This window comes from Anomaloglossus baeobatrachus, unplaced genomic scaffold (assembly GCF_048569485.1).
Source record: "Anomaloglossus baeobatrachus isolate aAnoBae1 unplaced genomic scaffold, aAnoBae1.hap1 Scaffold_187, whole genome shotgun sequence".
NCBI classification, from domain to species: Eukaryota; Metazoa; Chordata; class Amphibia; order Anura; family Aromobatidae; genus Anomaloglossus; species Anomaloglossus baeobatrachus.
Window position 1 is genome coordinate 181,802 of NW_027441957.1, and position 14,804 is coordinate 196,605.

The 14,804-nt window shown below is 49.7% G+C and overlaps 1 pseudogene; it reads right to left on the bottom strand.

Moving 5' to 3' along the window:
• Window positions 1-11,422: 11,422 nt before the first annotated feature.
• Window positions 11,423-11,629, bottom strand: LOC142260792 (U2 spliceosomal RNA; annotated as a pseudogene).
• Between the last annotated feature and the right edge of the window lie 3,175 nt (window positions 11,630-14,804).

The window sequence follows — 14,804 nt, forward strand, 5'->3', positions numbered from 1 at the left end:
TGTCTTCCACACGGTCAAGTGTCAGTAGCCGTGATACTGCACCGCACATTTCAGAACCTGATCCTCCTTCCTACCACAAGGCTGAGTACACGTCCTCGGACATTAATGATCCCACACTTGGACACTCGGAAGAGCTGTTCACGTTTCCATTCGCACATTCTGGCCTCTCGCCAGCTCATGTTGAAGTGGGTCATGAGGAGATCGTATGTACAGATGGCCAAATATTTGAGCAGCCACGTTCTCACGAAGTTGGCAACGTGTCTCAACAAGGGGTGGACGATGATGAGACACAATTGTCAGGAAGTCAGGAGGAGGAGCAGGGTGCGGAAGAGGAAGACGACGTGGTGGATGATCCAGTAACTGACCCAACCTGGCAGGAGGATATGCAGAGCGAGGACAGCAGTGCACAGGGGGAGGGAGGCGTATCATCCCAACAGGCAGTAAGAAGCAGGGTGGTGGCTCCAGGCAGAAGTCAGGCAACCGTTCCCCGGAACAACAACACGACACAAGGTGCCTGTACAAATGTTAGGTCTTCCCGAGTCTGGCAGTTTTTTAAGTTGGATCCAGATGATTCTAAAAAGGCCATTTGCAACACCTGCCGTGCCAGCATCAGCAGGGGTACCAAAACTAGCAGCCTGACCACCACCAGCATGATCAGGCACATGTCAGCCAAGCACCCGACTTTGTGGGAAGTACAACAGAGTCGAGGAGCAGTGCTTGCTAATGTCACTGCTACGTCTTCGCTGGTTGTGCATGCGAGCCAATCCCCTGTCCATGCTGCCTGCGAACAAGCCTCCTCCGGTCCTGCACCTGCAGTTGCCTACTCAGAAATAACACCATCATCAAGCACGTCCTTGTCCCAGCGCAGCGTTCAGTTATCCATTCAGCAAACCTTTGAACGCAGGCGCAAATACACTGCCAACACCCCACATGCCACAGTTCTAAATGCTAACATTTCGCGACTGCTTGCGCTGGAAATGTTGCCTTTTAGACTGGTGGAGACAGAAGCATTCCGCGACCTGATGGCGGCAGCTGTCCCACGTTACTCGGTCCCCAGTCGCCACTATTTCTCCCGGTGTGCCGTCCCCGCGTTGCATAACCACGTGTCACAAAACATCACACGTGCCCTGAACAACGCTGTTTCACCCAAAGTCCACCTAACCACAGACACGTGGACAAGTGCTTGTGGGCAAGGCCGCTACATCTCGTTGACGGCACACTGGGTTAATATTGTGGAAGCTGGGACCCAGTCTGAGCGAGGGACGGAACACGTCCTTCCCACACCAAGGTTTGCAGGCCCTACCTCAGTCAGTGTTTCACCCACACTCTACAGCTCCGGAATGTCATGCTCTTCAGCCTCCTCCTCCTCCTGCGCATCCTCATCCACTGTACCCTCCACACCAGTCCCAAGCTGGAAGCACTGCAGCACTGCCTCGGCGAAGCGGCAACAGGCTGTGCTGAAGCTAATCTGCATAGGTGACAAACCCCACAATGCAGAAGAGCTGTGGACAGCTCTGAAACAGCAGGCAGATCACTGGCTCACACCTCTGAACCTAAAGCCAGGAAAGGTCGTGTGTGACAATGGCCGGAACCTGGTGGCGGCTTTGAGGCGAGGCCAGCTGACACATGTTCCATGCGTGGCCCATGTGCTCAACCTCGTGGTTCAGCGGTTTCTAAAGTCATACCCAGAGCTGTCTGATCTGCTGGTAAAAGTTCGCCGCCTGTCTGCACATTTTCGAAAGTCACCTACTGCTTCAGCCGGCCTTGCCGGCTTTCAGTGCAGTTTGCATCTTCCGGCTCACAGACTGGTGTGTGATGTCCCCACGCGTTGGAATTCAACTCTGCACATGTTGGTCAGGATATGTGAGCAGAAAAGGGCAGTTGTTGAGTACCTGCATCACCTAAGCCGTCGGGAAATGGGTCAAACTCCACACATAACACCTGAGGAGTGGAGATGGATGTCCGACCTATGTACCATCCTCCAAAACTTTGAGGACTCCACCAAGATGGTGAGTGGTGATGACGCCATTATTAGCGTCACCATACCGCTACTCTGCCTTCTAAAACGGTCTCTGCTCAAAACCAAACATGATGCATTGCAGGCGGAGCGCGATGAGTTGCAGCAAGAAACAGTAGTGGGTGTGGGTGATAACACACAGCCCAGCCTCGTCTCATCACAACGTGCAGTGGAGGACTATGACGAGGAGGAGGATGAAGACATGGAGCAAATCTCCGGCCAAATTGAGGATATGACATGCACACCAGTCATATCCTCGGTTCAGCGTGGCTGGCCAGAGGACAGGGTAGATGAGGAGGAGGAGGAGGAGGAGGAGGACAGCATGTTCAGTCAACGTGTTGGTCAGGCTACTGAAGTCCTGGCTGTTAAGAGTCTGGCGCACATGGCTGACTTTATGGTAAGCTGCCTGTCTCGTGACCCTCGCGTTAAGAACATCTTGGCCGACAATCATTACTGGTTGGTAACACTGTTAGACCCACGCTACAAGGAGAACTTTATGTCTCTTATTCCCGAGGCGGAGAGGTCAACCAAAATGCAGCAGTTCCGGAAGGCCATAGTCACGGAAGTAGGCAAAGCATTCCCCTCACAAAACGCTAGCGGCATAGGTCAGGAATCAGTGGACAACCAAGGCGTACAGCCGAGAGAGGCACAAGTCCAATCCGCCAGAGGTAGGGGAACAGTCTTTAAGATGTGGGACAGTTTTCTCAGCCCCTCACGTACCACAGCCCCTGAGGTGCGGGGTAGTGCCACAAGAAATCCTAAGTTTGCCCAGATGCTCAAGGAGTACCTTGCAGATCGAACAACTGTACTCCGACATTCCTCTGTGCCTTACAATTATTGGGTATCCAAGGTGGACACGTGGCATGAATTGGCTCTCTACGCCTTGGAAGTCCTGGCCTGCCCTGCCGCTAGCGTTTTGTCAGAGCGTGTTTTTAGTGCCGCAGGTGGAATCATTACAGATAAACGCACCCGCCTGTCAACTGAAAATGCTGACAGGCTGACTCTGATCAAGATGAACAAGGGTTGGATTGGGCCAGACTTCACCACACCACCAGCAAATGAGAGCGGAATTTAAAGTTTGTAACGGGAATTTGCCATGTACCTCCAGTCACCCATGGGTACACACTTCTGGACTTTGGATAATCGCTGGACTGCTCCTCCTTCTCCTCATGCGCCACCATGATGACCGTTACAAGAGTTAGGCCTTTGTTTCAGGTATACCCCCAGTGGTAAATTTTTTCGCCCATTCTTTGCAGAATGGACATTACAACGACAGGAGACCCGCTCCTTTGCAATGGGAACAATGTTTTGAGGCCCTCATGCACGTCTCTATGCAGGGACAACGTGGAGCCTCCCAATTTTTGGCTGCCCTGCCAAAGGGCTATACTATAATACACCCACTTCCTGACAATGGACACTTAATGTTTTGAGGCCCTCATGCACGTCTCTATCCAGGGACAACGTGGAGCTTCCCAATTTTTGGCTGCCCTGCCAAAGGGCTATACTACAAAAGACCCACTTCCTGACAATGGACACTTAATGTTTTGAGGCCCTCATGCACGTCTCTATCCAGGGACAACGTGGAGCCTCCCAATTTTTGGCTGCCCTGCCTAAGGGCTATACTATAATACACCCACTTCCTGACAATGGACACTTAATGTTTTGAGGCCCTCATGCACGTCTCTATCCAGGGACAACGTGGAGCCTCCCAATTTTTGGCTGCCCTGCCAAAGGGCTATACTACAAAAGACCCACTTCCTGACAATGGACACTTAATGTTTTGAGGCCCTCATGCACGTCTCTATCCAGGGACAACGTGGAGCCTCCCAATTTTTGGCTGCCCTGCCTAAGGGCTATACTATAATACACCCACTTCCTGACAATGGACACTTAATGTTTTGAGGCCCTCATGCACGTCTCTATCCAGGGACAACGTGGAGCCTCCCAATTTTTGGCTGCCCTGCCAAAGGGCTATACTATAATACACCCACTTCCTGACAATGGACACTTAATGTTTTGAGGCCCTCATGCACGTCTCTATCCAGGGACAACGTGGAGCCTCCCAATTTTTGGCTGCCCTGCCAAAGGGCTATACTACAAAAGACCCACTTCCTTCCAATGGGCACTTCAGGTTTACAGGCCCTCATGCACGTCTCTATCCAGGGACAACGTGGAGCCTCCCAATTTTTGGCTGCCCTGCCTAAGGGCTATACTATAATACACCCACTTCCTGACAATGGACACTTAATGTTTTGAGGCCCTCATGCATGTCTCTATCCAGGGACAACGTGGAGCCTCCCAATTTTTGGCTGCCCTGCCAAAGGGCTATACTACAAAAGACCCACTTCCTTCCAATGGGCACTTCAGGTTTACAGGCCCTCATGCACGTCTCTATCCAGGGACAACGTGGAGCCTCCCAATTTTTGGCTGCCCTGCCAAAGGGCTATACTACAAAAGACCCACTTCCTTCCAATGGGCACTTCAGGTTTACAGGCCCTCATGCACGTCTCTATCCAGGGACAACATGGAGCCTCCCAATTTTTGGCTGCCCTGCCTAAGGGCTATACTATAATACACCCACTTCCTGACACTGGACACTTAATGTTTTGAGGCCCTCATGCACGTCTCTATCCAGGGACAACGTGGAGCCTCCCAATTTTTGGCTGCCCTGCCTAAGGGCTATACTACAATAGACCCACTTCCTTACAATGGGCACTTCAGGTTTACAGGCCATCATGCACGTCTGTATGCAGGGGCATTGGTGAACCTCACAATTTTGGACTGCCCTGGCAAAGGAAAATACTACAAAGACTCAGTTCCTCAAAATGGGCACATTAGACTCAGAGGCCTTTATGTACGTCTCTTCTCAGGGACATCGGAGTGCCACACAATGTTTTACGTAAAATCTTTCATGTATTGATCTCAAAAAGTAACATACATTAGCTCTATCTCACTATTGGGTATGTGCCCTTAACATTTCCGCTATGAAAAATCATTTTGGTGTCATTTTGGAAGGTTTTCTGGTGAGTCCGTAAAAATGGCGTAAAACGCGGACAAAATTATTCACAGCTGTGACTTTTGAGTGATAAATGCTTCAAGGGGTCTTCCCCATGCTGTTGCCATGTCATTTGAGCACTCTTCGGAGACTTTTGTGCCATTTTTAGGGTTTCTACATGCTGCCGGTGGTCATTTCACAAAAATACTCGGGTCTCCCATAGGATAACATTGGGCTCGGTGCTCGGGCCGAGTACACGAGTATCTTGGGAGGCTCGGCCCGAGCTTCGAGCACCCGAGCTTTTTAGTACTCGCTCATCACTACTAATAAACCTAAAAAATAAAAATAAATTGAATAAAAATCATGAATGTTGTGTTATAACAGGAAATTCGGTGTAAGAATGAATATCCGGGATGAGAGTTCAGCGAATGAGTTATAGAAATTGTTACAAAAAGGAGTGTGTACGGTTTATGCGTAAATTTTCAGAATGCGTACATGAAAATTATATGTATGTGAGAATGTCCCCCATGCTTTGTAAAAAGTTATTTATGAAAATGTAAATAAAATATATAAAAATGCCTAATTATTTATAATTTATGAGAAAGATATATATGTATGGAAGAATGTTATAAGGTGTCCAAGAACCATAAAGAAAAAGGGTGCATATATAATGTTAGAGGTCTAGAGTTCCACCAGGCTATATCACCCCTAAAGAAATAGAAAGAAGACCTTACTACCTGTGTACCCCAAAAAAAGCTATATTTCTTAGCCAGGATTATGGTGGAGATATGCACAAGTGAAATAAGAATATAAAGTAATACAATAAGATTATAAAACCAATATGTGTGCATTCATGCACCACCCGGTACGCTACCCTTGCCAAATTGCTCACTCTAGATCCCCACACGATCCATGAAGCCGTTCCCCCGGTCACACCGCCTGCTGCCGGTTCCCACTCATCCCTGGGGGAGTTAGGCGAGTGGTATCGAGAGCTACATGTCGGCACTGATGATACCCCCATACACCACAAGGAAGGGGTATACCGGGTGGTACAGGAGTATGAGCGGGTTTTTAGCAAGCACCCTCTAGATTTTGGGCAGATTAAAGGGGTTCAACACCACATCCCTACCGGTACACACTCCCCTATTAAAGAGAGATACAGGCCTATTCCCCCTGCGCACTACCAATGCGCCAAAGACATGTTGAGGAACATGAAGGAGGCAGGGGTTATTAGGGACAGCTGTAGTCCCTGGGCCGCTCCGTTGGTGCTGGTTAAGAAGAAGGATGGCACCATGCGGATGTGTGTGGATTACCGGAAGATTAACCAGATAACGCATAAGGATGCTTACCCTCTGCCCCGCATCAAAGAGTCCCTGGCCTCGCTGAGAACCGCTAACTACTTCTCCACCCTTGACCTCACCAGCGGGTACTGGCAGGTGGCCGTGGCACCGGAAGACCGAGAGAAGACTGCCTATGGGACCGTTTTGCTGTACTTGGATGATGTGATTGTGTACTCACAGACGTATGAAGCCCACCTGGAGCACCTAGCCGAGGTGTTCGCGTCCCTTGCCAAGTATGGGATGAAGTTGAAGCCCTCAAAGTGTCATCTGCTGAAACCCAGAGTGCAGTACCTAGGACATGTGGTTGGTGCGGAAGGTGTCGCCCCCAACCCCGAGAAGATCACCGCCATCCAAGACTGGCCGAGACCGACCACAGTGAGGGAAGTGAGGCAGTTTCTGGGCCTGGTGGGATATTACCGTCGCTTCATTAAGGGGTACACAAAGAAGGCTGCCCCCATGCAAGACCTCCTCGTAGGACAGACCAATGGTGGTAGATCCCTAGTAGCCCCATTGGTGTGGGAAGAAAAGCATGAGGAATCCTTCCGCCAGCTGAGAACAGCCCTGACCGGAGAGGAAATCCTAGCGTACCCTGACTACAGCCGCCCATTCATCCTCTACACCGACGCCAGCAATGTGGGCTTGGGGGCTGTTCTATCCCAGGTCCAAGACAGAAGGGAAAAGGTAATAGCTTATGCTAGCCGAAAACTCCGACCGACTGAGAGGAACCCTGAGAACTACATCTCCTTCAAGCTTGAGCTCTTGGCACTGGTGTGGGCTATCACCGAGCGGTTCCGCCATTACCTGGCAGCAGCCAAGTTCACCGCGTACACAGACAATAACCTGCTGACCCATCTAGATACGGCCAAGCTGGGCGCGTTGGAGCAGCGGTGGGTGACCAGGTTAGCCAACTACGATTTCACCATCAAGTACCGGGCCGGCCGTACCAACGTCAATGCCAATGCACTCTCCCGGATGCCCCACCTGTCGGAAGAGGGGCCAGAGGATGATGACCTCGAAGAGATCGAGTTGCCTGCATTTCACCGGCCATTCACTGAGAAGGTGCACGTCTACCAACAACGGGTGAACCTGGATCCGCTGCCCCGACAGGACTGGCAGGAAGCTCAGGACCAGGCACCTGCTGTCCGCCTGGTCAAGACTCTAGTGGAACAGGGTTCTGCTGGGATAGACCCTGCTGCCCCTGCCGAAGCCCAACGTCTGTGGCAAGAACGGACCCGGCTATACCTACACCAGGGGAAGTTGTATCGCGAGCTGATTAATCCAAAGACTCACGAGAAGATCCGCCAGCTGGTGATTCCCCAGGCTAACGTGCCCACCGTCCTGCAAGCATACCATGATGGTGCAGTGCACTTCGGGTGGAAGAAGCTAGAGATGTTGTTAAGAGAGCGGTTCTATTGGAGTGGAATGCGGGAATCTGTGGAGGCCTGGTGCCGAGAATGTGGCCCTTGCGCATTGAGAAGGAAGGACGAGGCCAGCCAGAAGGCACCCCTACACCCGATCATTACACACCAACCGCTGGAGCTGGTTGCCCTTGACCATGTAAAGCTCACCCCCAGCCGAAGTGGGTACACCTACGCTCTGACCATCGTAGACCACTACTCGAGGTTCCTGGTGGTTATCCCAGTTAAGGACTTAACCGGCCGCACCGCTGCTAAGTCTTTCCAGGCTTATTTCTGTTGACCGCATTGGTACCCGGAGAGGGTGCTTACCGACCAGGGTCCGGCCTTTGAAGCAGAGGTATTCCAGGAATTCTGCCAGTTGTACGGCTGCAAGAAAATCCGGACCACGCCTTACCACGCCCAAACCAATGGCATTTGTGAAAAGATGAACCACTTGGTCCTGGGCCTCCTCAAGACGTTACCACTGGAAGAGCGGAACCTGTGGCTGGAGAAGCTACCTGACCTGGTCGATATGTACAACAACATCCCTTCCAGCTCTACGAAATGCACTCCAGCATACCTGATGAGAGCTCGTCCCGGCCGGCTACCAGTGGATCTGGAAATGGGCTTGGAAGCTTCAGAAGCACTCCTGTCGACAGCTGAATGGGACACTCGGCGGAGGACACAGTACCGACAGGTCCAGGAGTATGTTGAAAAGAACTTGTGCCGGAGTCGGGGACAACAGGAGCAGTGCTTCAACAAGAAGGCGCCTGCCGGTTCCTTCCAACCTGGGGATGTAGTGCTGAAGCGGAAAAGAAGGGCCCACAAGCTGGATGATCAATGGGAAAAAACCCCGTATGTAGTCCAGCCCACAGGATGGGAGAATGGGAAGGCCTACCAGATCAGCCGTGACCAGGGGGGGACTTTGGCCACGGTTTCCCGAGACCACCTGAAGAAGTGCCCACCAGCATTGAGAGTAGCGGATGAGGCTCCAGTTCCCAGTCCAGTGGAGAAGGAAAAAGAGGTAATCCACACCATGATGGGTGATTTTCCAGCAGACTGGCCTACACAGAACGGTGCGGTGATCCTTCCAGTGATACTGTTCCCACAACCCGTGGATGAAGAAATGATGGAAACGGTTAACCGCGAGCCAGTGCCCAGGGATGTACCTGTACCCAGCTCCCCTACGCCTCCGCCTGCCCCACATGATAGCAGGGAGGAGGAACTGACTGTTCCCTCTGCCCCACTGCCTGTCACCACTGACACCGGACCCCGAAGGTCCACTCGCCCCAACCTAGGTAGACCCCCACTTAGGTACAGGGAAACTACTCTTTAAAAGGGGGGGGCTTTATGTGTTGAGTGTACCAGTTTGAAAGTTTTAAATGATAAGTAAAGATGATCAACCAAAGAAGTTTACCTGATTGAACCGTGATTAAACCGGCCGTTGCCGGCAACTGTTGTCCCCGTAGGGACTGTGCAACCATTGCGTAAGGAACTGCTTACGGACAAGCCCGAGAACTTGCAGGGCAACCACAAACTTAGTGCAATGTAAATAAAAATGTTTGTTGGCTTGACACCGTTACCGCCTCCGGAGAGGCTGATTTGGGAGGATGGGCCTGGAGGAAAGGGATGGCCTAGGCCCGCCACTACCGTAACCGGTGGCGATCCTCCGGGGGTTCAGGGGTCCCCTTGGACGTGGGCCCCCTGAAAGAGACAGAACCCGCTCGGGCAACTTGGTGCTGGACTGGGGTCAAGGGGTGCTGCCCGCTTCTTAGGGGCAGCATCAGGGCCAGGTTGTTTGGGTGGGAGAAGAGCGGAAGCTGTACCGTTGTAAAATGTTTATGATGCTTTTACATGTTTTACCGTTTTATTCTTTTTCAGTTGTGAAAATAAAACCGGTGATGGACGGGCAGCCCGCGGACGGTCTGCATTTTACTATAGGGGAATGTGGCGCCCTGGACAAGCCAGGTCGTCACAGGTACTACACCAACACACTCTACACTCCGGCTAGGCACACCGAAGCTAAACACAAATCCTAGTTGCCTTCCTCCAGGGGCTGATGTCCACACCAGGGGGTGGGCCAGGCGGTTGATCCCACCCACCGAGGAGTTCACAGTCCTGGAGGCGGGAAAAGGAGTCAGATTAGAGATCAGTTTTGGAGTTAGAGAAGTGAAGAGGAGAGGAGACTGACCGTGTCCGGGTGTGTGGCCCGGGCACTCAGCAAGGTTGGCAGACGGTGGTGACCTTCTGCAGGAGAGGCTGATTGGAGTGAACCGTACGGACCGGGGATGGGCGGTGGCCCGCCGGTACCAGATCTGGGAGTGAAGAGAAGCCAGCACCATCCGGCAGGGCCTACGGACCCCGACCAGGCTAGGAGTCGCCGTAAAACCGGTCAAATCCGTTAGCGACAGGAACCTCCAGGGTTTCCCAGCAGTCAAGACCCGATTGAAGGCAACAGCTCACACCGTAGAGGGAAGCACAGTCACCGCCAAGGCTACAGTTCCCAGGGCCAGAGCCTGCGGGCAAAAGGGGCTCCCTCAGCATCCATCCAAGCTGGGGAGCGGGTTACCGGTGGGAAGCCCGCTAGATTTTGGGGGAATAAAAGGGGTCCAACACCACATCCCCACAGGTGCACACCCACCCATCAAAGAGAGCTATAAGCCAATACCACCTTCACATTGCCAGTGTACCAAGGACATGTTGAGCAACATGAAGGCGGCTGGGGTTATCCGTGACAGTTGTAGCCTTTGGGCAGCTCTGTTGATCCTGTTAAAAAAGAAGGACGGCACCACTCCCCGTATTGAGGAATCGCTAGCTGCATTGAGAACTGCAAATTATTTTTCTACCCTTGATCTCACTAGTCACTATTGGCAAGTGTCCGTTGCTGAGGCAGACCGGGAGAAGACCGCCTTCGCCACCCCTATGGGTCTCTGCGAGTTCAAAAGCATGCCCTTCGAGCTGTGCAATGCGCCAGGAACCTTCCAGAGGCTGATGGAATGCTGCTTGGGACAAGATTTTAGGGTGTATAAAAAGGGAGATTAGATCCCGTGATCCCAACGTATTGTTACACCTCTATAAATCACTTGTAAGGCTACATCTGGAATATGGGAACCAGTTTTGGGCTCCACATTTTAAAAAGGACATTCAGAAGTTAGAGTCAGTTCAAAGGTGGGCAACTAGACTACTACAAGGAATGGAAGGCCTCCCATATGATGACAAGTTGAAAAAGTTATTAAGTGATTATTGGCTGCAATGGGGCTTTCTGGCTGGTGCCAGCCTCTCTTCTTAGCACACAGGAACCACAATCCCTACACCATGCTTCAATGGATTCTCTCATCCCAGCCCAGTAAAACTACATATTTTACACAGTCATAAGCAGCCAAAAGGGATCTATTCTATTCAATTGCAAATGATCTAGATAAGACTGAGAATAAGATACTGCACGGGACATAGCAGAGTTGGTCAAGTTGAGTGGAGATGAGTTTGCTATTTGGCACAGCTTTTTGCATCAATAAAGCAAGTAAAAGGTGTGAAAGATAAAAAAAAGGGTGAAAGTGTGAAAAGTGAATTGGCCAAATTGAGGTGCATATAAAGTTTTTGCTTTCTTTCAATTCACTAATGGGGCTCATTTGAATCAGGTGAATTGAGTTCTGCTTTTGGAAACTGGGTTAAGAAGGGGTGCACCGGTCCTGGAGGTACTGCAATACCAGGTCAATGCGTGCAGTGGACAGAGCAAGATTTTTTCCATCTCCTTGTTCTAAAAATCCATTTAATATATGGTCCCCAGAGAGGGGACGTATCAGATATTAAACTGATAAGAACAGATTTAATTTTTTTTTTTTTCTGTTTATCAGTAGGACTTCAAAATAACAAAGGTGATCGCCTCCCGTTGCCTGGGAACCGTCCAGGCACAAGAGGGCTATGTGTCACCAGAAGGCGCACACACTTCCTCAAGGCCGGCAGACGTGCAATCCCAGGCACCTTCCAGTACCGACCAAGGTAGCGTCCTCCGAAACTACACTTGATCTTAGCCAAAAGGCCGAGAAGCTATAACCCGAATTGGTTACGGCCTTGAGTGGCACCCTGGCCTATACCGGACACATCTTAGGGAGAGGGAGACAAACCCACGCCTACAGAAGACATTTTGTCACCCAAGCCAACCCTTGAAAAGGCTGTTTTGCAGAGCAAAAACAAGAAGAATGGTGCTTTTTGCAGCCGCCGCCCACTGCAATGAATCTGAATAACTCCTCCTTTTGGACACAAGCACCTCCCCTCCCCCTTGCAGTCTTTCCAATTCATGATACAAAAAGACGGACGGACAGGACAGGACAGGACAGGCTGCCTGACTTTCCGTCACTGCCACCCTTTGCCATCCTTGCCCGTAGAAAGCCCTTTCATCATCCCCAAACCCTAATCTTTTCCCTTCCCTTCCCAGATGCGTCTCACTCCCTTTCATTAGGAAGTGAGCGCAGCCTTTTCTCCGTTCTGCACATGCGCGACGTTAAACACAAATGCGCAGGCGTGCGTTCCATTACCCTCACTGCATTCCACTCCCATACAGGAAGTGGGCGCAGCTATTACTACGGTCGCACATAAAAGAACCCACGGCCACCACTGCACATAGCTGACTCCACCACAGGACACCCACTTCTACACCAACGCAGGTAAGACAGGATCGGCACCTCTATGCTCCCGTTACAATCAGGCTCAGTCACCATGTGATAACGCTCTCAACTCTTTAGTTGCAGGCTCCCCTTGCTTCACCTCCACTGGCTGTGCTGCCATTTCCTCTCCCACCTGGAAGGTATACTTTATTCCACTATTTTCCTGTTTCTCTCTTCCCCCTTTTCCCATAACCTACTTTTATCTGCATTTGTGGGGTATTTATATGCTATTTACATCATAGTTTTATTCATTAATATGGAAGGGAAGAGTGCCCATGAGAGTGTTGAACTGCGGAGAGCAAAAGATTAAGCTGCTCCGATTTGCCACCATTGATAAGCTGTTCTCAGTAGATACACATGCTATCCAAACAGCAGCATCCACCATTGCTTCAGCCCACCCATTCAGTGACAGCTCACCAAGTCAGCCAGAGGAGTGGTGTAAGGAATTACACGTAGGCACTGACTCCACACCTTCACATCACAAGAAGGGGGTCTACAGGCTAGTGCAAGAATACGAGCAAGTCTTCAGCAAACATCCGCTAGACTTTTGAAAAATAAAAGGGGTCAAACACTACATCCCCACAAGTGCACACCCACCCATCAAAGAGAGATATAAGCCAAATCTACCTGCACATTACCAGTGTACCAAGGACATGTTGAGCAACATGAAGGAGGCTGGGGTTATCCGTGACAGTTGTAGCCTCTGGGCAGCTCCGTTGGTCCTGTTAAAGAAGAAGGACAGCACCACTCCCCTGTATTGAGGAATAGCTAGCTGCATTGACAACTGCAAATTATTTTTCTACCCTTGATCTCACTAGTCACTATTGGCAAGTGTCCGTTGCTGAGGCAGACCGGGAGAAGACCGCCTTTGCCACCCCGATGGGTCTCTGCGAGTTCAAAAGCATGCCCTTCGAGCTGTGCAATTTGCCAGGAACCTTCAAGAGGCTGATGGAATGCTGCTTGGGACACCGAAATTTTGAAACGGTACTGCTATACCTTTATGATGTTATTGTTTATTCTAACACAAACAAGATTTTAGGGTGTATAAAAAGGGAGATTAGATCCGATGATCCCAACGTATTGTTACCCCTCTATAAATCACTTGTAAGGCCACATCTGGAATATGGGGTAAAGTCCTGAGCAGGTTGATAACCATTGGTTTGAGCATGGTAGGGTGTAATACGCATCTTCCTGCATCGGTAAAAGCTGCAGAAGTCCTTGAAGATTTCCGCTTCAAAGGCAGTGCCTTGATCTGTGAGGACTCTCTCTGAGTAGCCATGAGGTCTGCATAAGTGTGCTTGGAAGACCTTCGCTGCAGTATGGGCCATTAGATCTTTGACTTGTACCACAACCATAAATCTCGAGTAGTTGTCTACCATCGTAAGTGCATACGTGAGCTCACCTCGATATTCTGCAACAAAACTCCCTTTTTCGATTTCAGTTTCAGCAAACACTCCTCTTCCTGTAGAAAATATTTATCATTACCTAAGACAGTCATTCTAATGCATGACAATATTAAGGCAATTTAGTTAAAACTTGTTTTAACTCACCTTTAAGGGGATTGATGTATTTCATGGTCAATCCAGGTTTGTCAGTGATGGCACTGACATAATGTATGGCGTCTTTTTCGGGCGTTATCCTTTGCCTTTTCATTGTGAAAATCCAGTTGCCTATATCAAAGCAAATTCTACTACTTGTAAAGTATGCAGAAAATGAAATGTAGAACATATAACATCAACTGCTTAGGAACGCATCATAGGTTAGTACTTAAAAGGATATTGTCATGTTCTAGTCATAATGCAAGCTGGACATTTTTCATGTTACCCTGTAATCGCCGGCCTGTTCTAATGCTCACAAGCCAAGATATAGGCTCAGCTGCTAAGGCTTCCCTCTGCCTTCTGAATGAAAATTGAATATGTCTGGCTCACTGTGTATATAGCAGGTGCTCAGAAAAAATAAGAGTCAATTCAATAGAAATAGCTCTGGCACACTATAGTGATCAATAACGTAAGAAAAGAACTCTTAGAATGCTGAAAATTCTTTATTTGTGCAAAAGGATAATTCATCCAACGTTTCGAGCTTGTTTTTAGGTCTTTATCAAGGATAAAGTTATCTAAGATCATAAAGGGTTACAAAACCATATAAACACGTAATTAGTACATAGTACAACATAACAGTACAATATATTGCTACTTGAGAGTACAATGGGTCAAATGACCATGATGCACATACAAAAAAATGTTCCAAAGCCATAGTGAAAACATTTGTACTGAGGAAAGAAAATTTCCACATGACCTATCTGGAGGAACATTCTGGATCAAACAACCAAAAATAGTCAAGCAGGTAAATACACACCTATATGGATAACAGGATGATATGTGTTCAATTGTA